We start from the raw sequence: 13789 nt of genomic DNA, 5'->3' as shown, positions 1-13789 counted from the left end.
CAGAATCAGTTTAATTTCACTTTAAGGTTTTTTTATGCAAAGCATTTGATTTGTGGCTTTAGTTGACTGAAAGATGAGACCATGTATTAAACACTTACTTGACTTTCGCCCTTTTTCCCAAAGATTACAAAGTGCCACTGATATGTCAACTGTTTTCAAGCAATTTTTATTCCTCCGTTTTCATAAGATAAACACTGCACAGTGAAGAAATGGGCACCTAAAAAAAAAAAAAATCCTAGGCTTTACATTTTATTTCATATTCAAATGTAAGAAATGTAATTTCGGGGGGAGGAGCTTCGCGCGCACCCAAGATGGTCGCGTGAGCACAGGGCTCCCGGACCCTCGCCACCTCCATCGACTATCCTGTACTTTATCCTGGTTCAGACGACGGGTGTTTATTGGCACAGTTCTACTGCTCATTTATTTGCTTCAACGAACTTTTTTGGACTTCGGGGTCCAGAGCTACAGACTGTCGCAGTTTTCTGGCCTGCTCCATGGTGACGCCCCGCGCTATCTTGTCTCGCTTGCCGTTCAGTAAGTGAACAACAACGGACTGCCAGACTTGCGTGGGCTGGCGATCGCTTTCGGTTTCGATTTCTGTCCGGAGCTCAACCTGACTTAGTCGGCTCCGTGGGCGGCTGGACACTCCTACACCCTTGGTCTCTCCGTTCCTACTGCCGATCTGTAGCGGTTTCCAGATCTGAGACTGGCACCACCTTCGCCCTTTTGGTCCTACATTTGCCACCGCAGTCACCATTTTTACCCATCAACAGGCGACCCGTACGGGTCCAGGATCCAAGATGGCCACCAAGCCTGAGGGTGGGAAGCGCGGGCCTAAACCAGGCGTTCGAGGGAGTGCTCTGCAAACGAACATTATGGACCGGTACACTCAAGCTAAGGGATCGCCGGGAGCAGCAGCTAAAACCTCGACGACAATGCCGGAGGACTCATCGATTGAGGACGAGCCCTCGCTGCGAGATCTCATGGGCGCCATCACTGGTATGAAGGCCTCATTGGGGCAACAATATGAGGCCTTGACTCTCAAACTGGATACGGTGGCGATTGACGTCAATCTGATCAGGGCGGACTTGGCGAAGACAAACGAAAAGGTCAAATCCTTGGATCTAACGACCTCTAGCCTGGTCACCGACGTTTCTGATTTGCAGGCTGAAGTCGGGAATCTGAGGAAAGCCAATGATTATTACTCTGGGCGCCTAGAGGACTATGAAAGCTGTGCCAGGCGCAATAACATCCGCCTGATTGGGGTCCCGGAATCATCGACTGCTGCCTCGACGGACCTATTGGTGGAAGACCTGGTGCTGAATCACCTGGCGCCCAAGGGTCTCAGCAAGTTTTTCGCTGTCGAACGTGCACATAGGATCCCCGGTGGCACACCTAAATCGGGTGCTAACCCTCGACCTATCATTGCGAGGATTTTTCATTTCCGGGACAGAGACGCTATCCTGCAGGCTTCGCGGCAGTCAGGTCCCATTGCCTTTGAGAACTCTGTCAGCTTCTATCCGGACTTTACACAACAGGTCCAGAAACAGAGGCTGGGGTTTCAGGGGGTCAAGAAGAGACTCCGGGAAAGGTCAATGAAGTATGCCATGCTCTTTCCGGCCCGTCTGCGGGTGGTTCATAAGGATCGTACTTTTTTCTTCGACCATCCTGGGGTTGTGAGTGACTGGCTTGACACGCTGCCGATGGATCATGAACCTTTTGAGGACTCTGGCAAGTCGGATCAGGCGGAAGGTGGCCCGACGGAGCAAGAGTAACTGTTGACTTTGACCCCGTACCCTTCCCGTTGGCTTTGAACTGTGCTATGCTGTGTTCTTAATGTTTGCAAGTAATGGTAGTCTTTTCTGGGGGTGGGTGGGGGGTGAACGGGTCCTTTCTCCTCCTGGGTTTTCTTTTCGTAGATTAGTTGGGTGGTTGGGCGACAGGCACACTGCGAGTATATGGGGCTCTTTGGTCTTCAGCAGGGGTGCGGGGTGGGGGGTATAGTTGTTTTGACATTGTTGGGGGGGCTGGGTTGTTTGTTTGAATTTTCTTGTTACTTGCAAGGCGAGGGAAAGGCGCACTCCTGTTTTCTGCAGTTGCTCTGGGTGCGGGGCCGGGGAGGGACTGGGCACGGGGATGGGGGGTAGGGGACTTCGGTTATTGTGTTGGAACGTGAACGGGTTGGGGGATGGGATTAAGAGGAGGGTGGTGTTACAATTGCTGAAACGTTTGACTCCAGATGTTGTCTTACTGCAGGAGACTCATTTGCTCGGCAACAAGTGCTACGCTTTGAATAGGCGTGGTTATCGCCTTGTGGCGCACTCGGGTTTCACTTCGGGCTCTAGGAGGGCGGGCATTCTGGTTCGGGCCTCCCTCCCCTTGGTCATTGATGATGTCATATTGGATGATAAGGGACGATACGCCGCCATTGTGGGGCGCTGGGAGGGGAAGGTTCTTAATCTGATTTCTGTGTACGTGCCCCCGGGCCTCCAGGCCACCACCTTTGCTGATCTGAGTGGACTTATCCTGGGCCTCCCCGAGGGTTTGCTTTTGGTTGGGGGTGACTTTAATGCGGTGGTCTCGGGAATGCATGATCGTCACCCTCCCAGGGAATTGCCGAGGGCCCAGACTTGGTTGAGCGACTTCCTGGAGACGTTGGGGCTCACTGATTGCTGGCGGTTGCTTCACCCGGGACAGTTGCAATATACCTATCATTCTGGTGCTCATGGTAGTCTCTCGAGGCTTGATCACGTTTTACTGCCCTCGGCCCATGCATCCCTCATACGGGAAGTTAAACATCTGGCACGGGGTATCTCGGACCATTCTCCGCTTTGGCTGGTGGTTGATGCACGGCAGGGTTCGGCGGGCCGAGTGGCCCCGATCAACCCCTGGTATTTGAAGGACCCCAGGGTCAGGGATGAGCTGGTTAAAGCACACGATTGTTATTTTGAGGAAAATGTGGGCTCTGTTTCCTCCCCTAGTGTACTTTGGGAAGCTTACAAGACTGTCATTCGTGGCCAGGTTGGTAGCGTGAAGTTGGCCAACCGTGCTGAGACGGTTCGACTCGAGGGGGAGGTCACGGCCCTGGAGGAGGGCTTGGAATCTGGGGTTACCGCTGAGGGGTTACATCTACTGGAGTTGAAACAACATGAATACAGAGCTCTGGTCACTGAAGCTGCTAAGGAAATGGGGAGGGAACAGCAGGGACGCCTGTATGATGTGGGTGATAAGGCTGGGAAACTGCTTGCTTGGTTGGATAAGAGGGAGAGTGCGAGTCGTGTCGTCCCTGTGATTGTTGCGGAGAATGGAGAGTGTTGTACGGACCCTGTTGACATTGTTGCATGTTTTGCTGACTATTTCCGCGAGGTGTACTCCCAGGTGTCTGATCGATCGGAGCAGGACTCCCACCTGTTATTGCGTGATATTGCACTTCCCCGATTGTCTGATATTGATAGGGATGCTCTGGATGCTCCGCCTACTGTGGACGAGATTGCCGCTGCTGTCCGTTCGGTCCGATCCGGCAAGGCCTCGGGCCCTAATGGGCTCCCCATTGAGCTATATAAAATGTGCCCGGATTCGCTAGCTCCTCATTTGCGCTCTATGTTTCTTGAGTCTTTGGAGGTGGGGTTTCTCCCGCCAGACCAGAGACTGGCCACTATTGTTGTCATCCACAAGGATGGTAAACCTCGGGATCGTTGCGCCTCTTTTCGACCTATTTCGTTGATTAATGCGGAACCTAAAATCTTGGCCAAGCTGCTGGCGACACGTTTGGCGTCCGTTATTGGGGACCTGGTTCACCCTGATCAATCCGGCTTTATACCGCATCGTAACACGGCGCTTAACCTCCGAAGGTTGCATGGAGTTCTGGCACGGGCTGAGACGCTACGTGAGCCCGCCATCTTGGCGTCCTTGGACGCTACGATGGCGTTTGATACTATAGAATGGCCGTATTTGTGGGCGGTTCTTGCTAAGTTTGGTTTCGGTTCGGACTTCGTTCGATGGGTCAAATTGCTCTACGCCGGTCCCATGGCCCAGGTGGCGGTCAATGGTCGGGTCTCTGCGCCCTTTGCACTGAGCAGAGGGACGCGACAGGGCTGTCCCCTGTCCCCCTTGTTGTTTGCTCTAGCCTTGGAACCGCTGGCGACCTGGTTGCGGTGGGAACCGTCCCTGAAGGGCATTAGATGGAATTCGGAGTTTGAGGACCGTGTATCTCTCTACGCTGATGATATTCTGCTTTATCTTACATCACCCCGTAAATCCCTCATTGTGCTGTTTGATGTCTTAACGTCCTTCCGCAAAAACTCAGGTCTTGTCATCAACTGGTCGAAGTCCTGTGTATACGTCCTGTCGGGTACCGCCCCCCTTTTGCCAAGCGGCTGTCCTATCGCGATTGTGGAAGATGGATTTAAATATCTAGGCATTTTTATCTCGCTGAGCCCTGCACTGCGGTTCAACCGTAATTTACTGCCCCCTCTTCAGCGCCTTCGGACGGATGTGGTCGCCTGGGGGAAACTTCCTCTCTCTCCCCTGGGTAGAGCGGCATTGTTTAAGATGATGTCACTGCCCCGATTCCTCTACGCATTGCAAAACACGCTTGACATTGTCCCGGCTACATATTTCCGTGAGGTCGAGGGTTTACAGAGACGACTGGTGTGGGGGGGTAGGCCCCGGATTGCCATTGCTAAATTGTCGCTCCCGTGGTACGACGGTGGAATTGCTTTGCCTGATATCCGTCGCTATTATTGGGCGTCTCAACTGGGGGCAATAAATCATTGCATGTATGGCCCTTTGCCAAATCCGGCCTTCGCGATGGACAAATGGTTGTTACCGTGGGGCGACTACAATAGAGCCCTCTACTCGAAACTCACCCCTCGCAACGTGACGGGCCCCACTAGGACGGCCGTCCAGGTATGGCGACATGCTTCCATGGCGCTTGGGTGGACTGATAAATTGACTCGTGCCACCCCCCTGTACGCCTCTGATAGACTTGGCTCACTTTGGCAGTCCCGGGGGTTTGATAGGTGGGACTTGATTGGTATCAGCAGGATTGATGATGTTTGGACTAAGGGGAGAATGAAGACGTTTGAGGAATTGAAAACCGAGTACGCTTTGAGCGATCGCGAATTCTTTCGCTATGCACAGATCCGCCACGCGGTGCTCTCGATCTTCCCTTCGGGTGTGGAGATTCCGGAGTCGTCCCCGCTTGAGGACAGGGTACTGGACGGACATGTTCCTGATAGTACGATTTCGCTTATTTATAAAAAGTTAATCAACTCCAGGTCTAACCTCCTGTCTCGACTTAGAGAGGTCTGGACTGGTGATGAGCTGGAGCTGGACGATGAGGACTGGCAGGCGGCGATTTCCTCCCCTAAAGAGGTGGCCATCCAGGCGCGCCTTAGATTTGTGCAACTTAAAATCCTGCATAGAGTGTATGTCACTGGTCCCCGTCTGGTGCATATGGGCTTCTCTGTGGATGGTTTGTGTCGGCGTGGCTGTGGTCTCCTGGGCACCTTTTTACAGATCATCTGGGAGTGCCCTGAGATAGTGCGATTCTGGACCCGTGTGCACGAGGTGATGAGTGAGGTTACCGGGGTGCGATCGATGCCGGAAGCTAGGAGATGCCTGCTGAACGTATGGGAACCGAATGATTACTCCGTGTCGCAGCTTCGGTGGGTGACCTTGGGCAATATGATTGCCAAAAGAGACATTGCGCAATTGTGGGGCGCTCAGGGCCCGCCTGGACTTCAGAAATGGAAACAAAACATGGACTGGTGCATGTTCAGAGAAAAAACTGTGTATATTTCTCGTGGTACCCCCCGGAAATGGGGAAAGATATGGACTCAGTGGAACACTTATCGTGGTGATATATGTGCCCCTCCTCTTCCTGACTCTGATGTTGCAACTATGTCCCCGTAACCCGAGGGTTCCTCCACACACTATTGTATACTGATTGCACTTTGTTTCTTCTGCCCCCCCCCCCCTCCACTGTGTAACTCTTTCCCGATAGAACGAACGCTCATTGGATTGTCCTTCCCGCTCCAGCACCATATAATGCAACGTTGTGTATATTGATGTCTCTTTTTCTTCCTCCTTGCAAGTTGTTTGTGTTATAAAACCAATAAAAAGTTTTCACAAAAAAAAGAAATGTAATTTCATAGCAAAATATATTTTCCCTTACACTGTATTCTCCCTTTGCTTGTGTTGTCATAACCCCTACCCAAATGTGATGCGTATCACAAGGTTTTCAGTATCTGTGAAGATTGGCCCTATTTATACATGTACAGCTAAACAATACGTGTGTACTCCTTGTATGAATCAGACCTAACAATCTTAAGGCTATTTCACAGTGTGATCATATAAAAAATGGAGCATGGCCGTAGCAAAGGGGCAGGGTTTGGAGAGTAGGGCTTTGGAAACCCTGCTCTGCTTAAACAGCCCTAACCTGCCCCCCAATAAAGTGTTTTTTCATTAAATCATCTAGAGACACCTCTCAGGTGCTGGGGACGTTTAAATAGAGCCTCTCTGGCCCTTTTTACCTGGACTCTGTACAATGAGGGTTGAAACAGTGTGTCACACGACTGGTCTGAGTTGACAGACTTTGTGTATTGATAAATATTTTAGGTGTAGGTAGCACAGTCTTAATTGTGTGATTCAGCATGAACCTATGGTAATAATTCTTGCCCAACAAAGCTGTTCAGTTGTTTGTAGAAGTGATATAAAAATGTGGCTTATGAAGATACCTCCCAGGCTGCGGCAATCTCTTCCATTTATCATTCGCCTTCCCCAACCCTGTGTCTGGAATAACTTGCTAAAGACCTCTCCATTCGCTTGAAAATACGAAACCCTCAGAAATATTACTTTGGTTTTAGCATTGAGTAGTAGTTTACACAGAATTATAAATAACTGTTCGAGGCAGGTGTGGTGTATATACACATGCTTTGCATACTCCTGACATCTTGTGTTGGGTCTGGATGTTTGCAAGTATTTTTTCTTTGCAGAAGTCTTTTTCAGTCACAAGGTAAGGTGACTCCTCCTTTCGGTGATAGTGCGCATAGGCATCAATTCCATTGTTGGATTTCTTTCCGCCATCAGGATCGGACGTGGTTTGTGGCGCTCCGGATTGAGACCGTTCTTCGGGATCCCCTCGGTGTGCACCCACTGTACCCTCGACGGTATTGTTTGGTACGCATCCCCTTATTTCCTTGTGTCAAAAAAATAAGAAAGCTCCCATCTTCGATCTAGAAGACGGTAGTTGGCGGCCTTCGGGCCTAGCCGTGTTGGTCAACTTTCACTCCCATCAAAATCATCCAGTCTTCAGCCGATGGAACAGACTCCGCTTCAATTCTGTCCTCAGTGCCACTCCCAGGTTTCCACACACCGACCTGCATAAAGTCTGTAATTTGTGCCTCTCACCAAAGCACACAGAAGATTTCGATGCTTGCCACTCGTTATGATTAAAAAAGACTTAGCGGGACCGTCGACGTAAAGACATGCAGCAGCAGAACACCGACTACACACTGGATATCTTTGGGGAAGATACCGACCAGGAGCAAATGGAAGCACCAGCAGCAAAAGATGAAGCTTTCTCTATCCAAGAATCTGATTCAGAACCGGAGATTGAGTTAGTCGAAAACATTCCAGTGGGACAGGGTGCCGCGAGTAACAAAGCCCCTTTACCCACCAAAATCATTTCCACTAAAGAAAAGGCTTCTTCGCCATCACTTCCTCCGGAATAGGGTCGACACCGAATGACTGCCACTAACTCCACGCCTTTGGCGCTTGAAACAGAATATCAAGCCTTCTGGCTCGGGCTTGAGTCGAGATCAAACCTCTTCTGAACCAAAACCTTCGACTCCAAAAACATTCTAGCACCAAAAGATACCCTTCAAAAACCTCCGGAACCTATCCTGGAACTAATGAAGGAAAAACTGAACCCTAAACAAAAGAAAATTTACATTAATCCAGACACTGGACATATTTTGGCCAAGGATGCAGTACCTTCCAAAAGGAAGGCTGTTACAGAGGTTACTAGCTGCAAAATTCCACTGAAAAAGGACCGTCCTATCTACCCTATCCCTCAGTCCCCTCCACCACTTGCACCATTACCAGGATCAGACCCCTTAAATATTACACCAGAGGGCTCTCCTCATACACAGCCTGATATAGATGAGTGGGATGACCATAGTCCACCACAAATAGACCCAAAGAATGATTACAATATTGATCAACCTAAGGATAATGACCCTGATTTATCATCTGCAAAACCATCATCTCCTGATGACAACGCAGCATACCAGGAGATAATCTCAATGGCAGCATTATCATGGAATTATACTATACAAGGAATCCTTAAAGGATTTTCTATTTGAAACATTAGGTTCTACACATAGGACAACTCAAAGTTTGCCCATGCTAAAAGGCATGATGAGACATGCTGATATTTTTAAAGACCCTGTACGTGCCTTATATTAAAACATAGGATCAATTAAAAAAACAAAATCCAATCCTCCACTATCTGACCCAATTTTTTTTAAATTGGTAGTTGCCTTTTAGATTCCCTAGTGGTATCCAATGCTCGAAAGAGAGCTAAACTACAGCAGATGCTAATATAGGACAAGCAGTGCTAGAAACACTTTTTCATACAACTGCAAGGCCCACTTGTTAGCCACCATTTTGGGAGAATACTGCTATACAATCTATGCAAAGCATGTGTATCTACAGCACACATGCCGCGAACGCATTGTTACTTACTCTGTAAGCATCTGTACTTGGCATTTAGAACTGCTCCCTTCCTCCTTCCCGGACACCTATGGTGGTTGCAGATCCTATTATTCACATTACATATGCATGGACATCTCGATACTACACTCACTTACTCCATTCTCACACTCCTGCGTTAAACCAATCTAACAATGGAGTCGATGGCCATGCGCACTATCACTGAAAGGAGGAGTCACCTTACCTTGTGACTGGAAAAGACTTCTTCGAAGAAAAACAACTTGCAAACATCCGGACCCAACACTAGATGGCAGGACTATGCAAAGCATGTGCATCTACTGCTTTACATGCTTTAGAACAGATTCTTACAGGGTATGTAACATAATCCTTCTTATTAAATAACCTAAATAATCAACTTATTCAAAGGAATGGTTTAAAGGGCAATGGCTAGCACACAGCATCTGAGAGTATGAGATGCGTAGTGAAGTTTCTGAAGGTGCCCTGATCAGTCCAGTGTTTTTCATCATTTTGTAAACGTTTTAAAGATGAATGTGGAATGCAAAATTGTATCTGTGATCTAAAAAATTTCAAAAGTGTTTACAAGACTTGGCACATGGCGACAGAAGTGTCACTGAAGTTTCCTTTCAGATAAGTCCCAAGTGGTGTACACCAGTTTCGAACTAAATGGACGTGTATTTGTTATTATAAGGCAAGTGAAGAAACTGGGAACGCTCGTAGACAGCAGTCTGAATTTTAAGACGATTTTATTGCTGCAGGGTTCAATTCCAGCTGTGCACTGTTCTGTATTTAATGAACATGGAAAGTAGACCTACAAATGTTATTTTGCCACTGTTACAAGGGCTTCCGCATATTAAGAGAAATCTTGGATAAACCAATATGTTGACCTGTTTTTAGTGTATATAGAAATATAGCGTCCTCCTTGTTTGAAAAGGCAGCCATTATGTTCTCATTGTAGTGTCTTCGACAGAACATTGTATTTGCAGAATACACAACAATTGTTTTTAAAGTGAAATTAGTTGGGTGTTCATTGCCATGCTGTGTATATTTGCTCGAGTGGTCTGTATTGTAGAGCACTATGTTGTCACTGCAGACATTGTGAGTTCTAGAAATGTGGCGGCAGCGTACAGCCCAGGTTTAAGAGCTGCTCATCTCCTTGTGATCCAGATAGTGAGGTGCATACTGATCAAACTGTTCCATAGCTTTCTTCCTACTACCAAGAACCGACACCGACCAAAGATTTCTACTGGAGGTGTATACCAAAACAAATGCTCTACCACATGAAATGAGGCTTTTGACAGGAAGCCCCTATAAATAAATCATAGTCGTCATTCAAAATAAGATCCGTGAAAGAACTGTCAGCGTATTCTTGCTTGTGCCGCAAACAGTGTCACTGTAATCTTACCTGGTACCAGGAATGGCTCTGGTAATACTGTCTTTTTCTGTAATCTAGTTTGTGGAGCATTTCAGTACTAATTTCAGCTTTTCATCATGTTGTTTGTTCTACAACTAACTCAGGTCAAGGAAGATACCCAAGATTTTAACTGGCATCCCTCTTGTAGAAAGAAAATGTATTTAGAAACTAGTTTGTTCAGGGGATTTATCTATCCTGTAAGAATCAGTGATGTACAACACCAGCTATTTGTAACCCCTCCATAAGTTTATAGCATTACTGTGACTCCTCAGCTAAGGGTTCAGAAGTCTTCATAATCTCCAGAAAGACGGAAGTATGGTTGGATATCACCAACCTTAAATGCAGGCTAAAGTATCACGCAGAGGCTGCTTTAAACATTAAACAAGAGGTGAAATAAGTAGGCGCCCAGGAATGCTAGGATGGTAGCATGGGTCTTGCACAAATTTATACAGACCCTAAAAATACTTCACTAGAGGAAACACACAAAGCAATTAAAGAAATGATTGCTTTGATAATCAGGGTACAGACTTCAAACTCTATATGTGCATGTTGTGTTCCATAATGCAAAAAGAACAATTGATGGACAGAATGCTGCTAAATGTCAAACATTCACCCCAGTACAGAGATCTGGGCCTAAATCCCTCGTTTTATTCTGCCCATGCCATTGCAGTTCAGACCCAACCATATGCAAATCAGTCTTGACCATGTACCACATGGGAACAGTCCAGCCCGAACTGCCAGTCTGGGTCCTCCCTGGACTGGAAACAAGCATCCTGGAACTAGTTTCGGGACATCACCTCATCATCCAGGCTATTTTGACTCCAGTGGCATGGAGCGCACAGGAGCCATGTCTGGGCATACCTGTCTCACTCGTGGTGACAAATGCAAAAAGAACAATTGATGAACAGAATGCTGCACAATGTCAAACATTCACCCCATGTACATGAATCTGGGCCTAAATCCATCTTTTTGTTTGTTTGCCATGCCATTCCAGGTCAGACCCAGCCATATGTTAATCAGTCTTGGCCCTATTCCCCATGGAAACAGTCCAGCCCGACCTGCCAAGCCAGGTTCTCCCTGGACTGGAAACAAGCATCCTGGAGTGGCGAAGTGCGCTAAAGAACGATGATGGATTCAACCCAGACATGTGACTGGGGGTGAGTGTCTGAAAAGTTTCTGCACTCCTTCCATCATCTCCTTGTGTTTGCTTTATTCGCCCTAAGTTGGCTGGGTATTCCCAGACATGGGTCCCTTGCTCACTTTGCCACTGGATTCAAGCTAGCCTAGCTTATGAGGGGTGTTGTCCCTAAACCGGTCCTAGGATGCCTGTTTCCAGTCCAGGGAGGATGTTTCCTGGCAGTTGGAGTTTGTCTGTTCCCGTGAGACACAGGGTCAAGATTGATTTGCATATGGCTGGGTCCAAACTAGGGTGGCGAAGTGAGCAAAAGAACAACAATGGGTTCAACCCAGATCTGTGACTGGGGACGAGTGTCTGAAAAGTTTCAGCACTCTATCCATAATCTCCTTGTGTTTGTATTGTGTTCATAAAGCCATGGATTGGTCAACCATCAGAGCAATTGCTGAAATCTGTTGTTCGTGTCCAGCACCAACTGCTCCTTTACATTAACCATTGTATATTCTCGTCCTAGTCAAAATCTTGATTGTTTGGGGTCACTGTCTTCCTTCACTTGGCGGCTATAACAGACCAGACATATACATCTACTTAGAGCAGTGGATGTGCGATGTGCACACTAGGCTTACATCTAGTGTTTCTACAAAATAAACTGTATTGCAAAGTTAATCGAGGTTAGAGACGGAGAGGTGGCTTATTCACTTGCCATTCTCGGTAACGAAATGACTTGTAACGAAGTAGAGGTAGCAGGGCTGTGCAGAATCAAAGTAGAGAGCTAGTGAGCAGACCAAGGGAGTTTATTTCATGCATGTTTTCAGTTCTGAGAGGGAGGGGCTCAAGGCAGCTGTTCTGGGACCCTCTTTGTACTCTCTCTACCCCTGTGCCTGATGCAGAACATCAATGGCACTAGAACATAGGACCAGAACATGACTTCCTACAGAGCTGCTGATGCTAAGAATGCACTGCTTGGAAATGGCCAGTGCTCAGAAGTAAAATGTACAAATGAATTATCCAAGTAGAAACAAAGGTGAGGAAAACATTTGTTCTAGTGGGGTTTCAACACTGTTCCTAAAAAGTGCACCTTTATTTGCTGCTTCTGATTCTGCACATTAGGAAGATGGAAGAAGCTTTTGGAGTGGGAGCTTGCACCAGCAAGAAGAATTATAGAATGTTGGGACAGGGCTTGTTTTTCTGCACTGTTAATACAATTTGAAACCCACAAAAGGTGATAAAGGAATGCTTGCAATGTGTCTAACCACTAGCAATCTCACTGGCTATCATTCCAACCCATCGTTCTTTTGCTCACCACGTCACCTCAGTTTGGACCCAGCCATAAGCAAATCAGTCTTGACCCTGTTCCTTTTGGGAACAGTCCAGCCTGAACAGTCAGGCCAGGTCCTCCCTAAACCGGAACACAAGCAACCCAGGACATGTTTTGTCTTAGTTATGGGCTGATCCGGCTGGTACATCTTGGTTCCAGGGAGACAGTGCACAAGGGACCCACATCTGGGTATATGAATGCCAGTTAGGGCGGTACATGAAACACACAAAGGTGATGGAACTAATGTTTGCAATTTGTCTAACCATTGTCAGTCACTCGGGATAGCATCCGAACCATTGCTCTTTTGCTCACCATGCCACTTCAGTTTGGACCCACCCATATGCAAATCAGTCTTGACCCTGCTTCTAATGAGAACAGTCTAGCCCAAACTGCCAAGCCAGGTCCTCCCTGAATCTGAACACAATTAACCCAAGACTCGTTTCGCCCTAGTTATGGGATCATCAGCCAGGTACAACTGGATTCAAGTGACGCAGTGAGCTTGGGACCCACACCTTTTGCCCAGACGTGGTTCCCATGCTCACTGTGTCACTGGAACTAAACTGTACCCTGCTGAATAGCCCATAACTAGGGTGAAACCGGTCCTGTGTTGATTGTGTTTCGATTCAGGGAGGACCTGGCTTGGCAGTTAATGCTGGACAGTTCCCATGAGGAGCAGGATCAATACTGATCTGCATATGGCTGGATCCAAACTGAAGTGGCATGGTGAGCAAAAGAACAAGGAGTTGGAGTGATACCCTCATCGATTGCCAGTGATTAGACTTATTTCAAGCAACCTCCATCACCTTTTGTGTGTTTCATGCACCGCCATAAGTGGCATGGGTATGCCCAGACGTGGCTCCCATGTTTACTGTGTCACTGGTACCAAGCTGTACCCGGAGAATGAGCCAATAACTAGGACAAAATCGATCCTGGGTTGCTTGTTTTCTGGTTCTCAGAGGACCTGGCCTGGCAGTTCGGGGTGGACTGTTGCCATGAGTAGAAGGGTCAAGACTGATTTGCATATGTCTTAGTGCAAACTGAGGTGTTGCTTGCTTGGCAGATAGGATGTACAGAGCACTTCACCCCGACATACAACATATTGGTGACTTTATAAACGCTTTGCGGGCCCAAGAGGCATTATCCGTCCCTCCAGTTAAGAAAGTGAAGCAGCACTGGAAGTTTGTTC

General features: G+C 47.7%; 1 protein-coding gene across 2 annotated transcripts in view; it reads left to right on the top strand.

Annotated features, from left to right (window-relative positions):
• Window positions 1–13789, top strand: part of ACP1 (acid phosphatase 1) — a 105615-nt gene that overhangs the window by 43014 nt on the left and 48812 nt on the right. The window lies entirely within an intron of this gene.

The sequence above is a fragment of the Lissotriton helveticus genome, chromosome 6 (assembly GCF_964261635.1).
Source record: "Lissotriton helveticus chromosome 6, aLisHel1.1, whole genome shotgun sequence".
Taxonomy (NCBI): Eukaryota; Metazoa; Chordata; class Amphibia; order Caudata; family Salamandridae; genus Lissotriton; species Lissotriton helveticus.
This window is presented reverse-complemented; position numbering and strand designations above follow the sequence as displayed.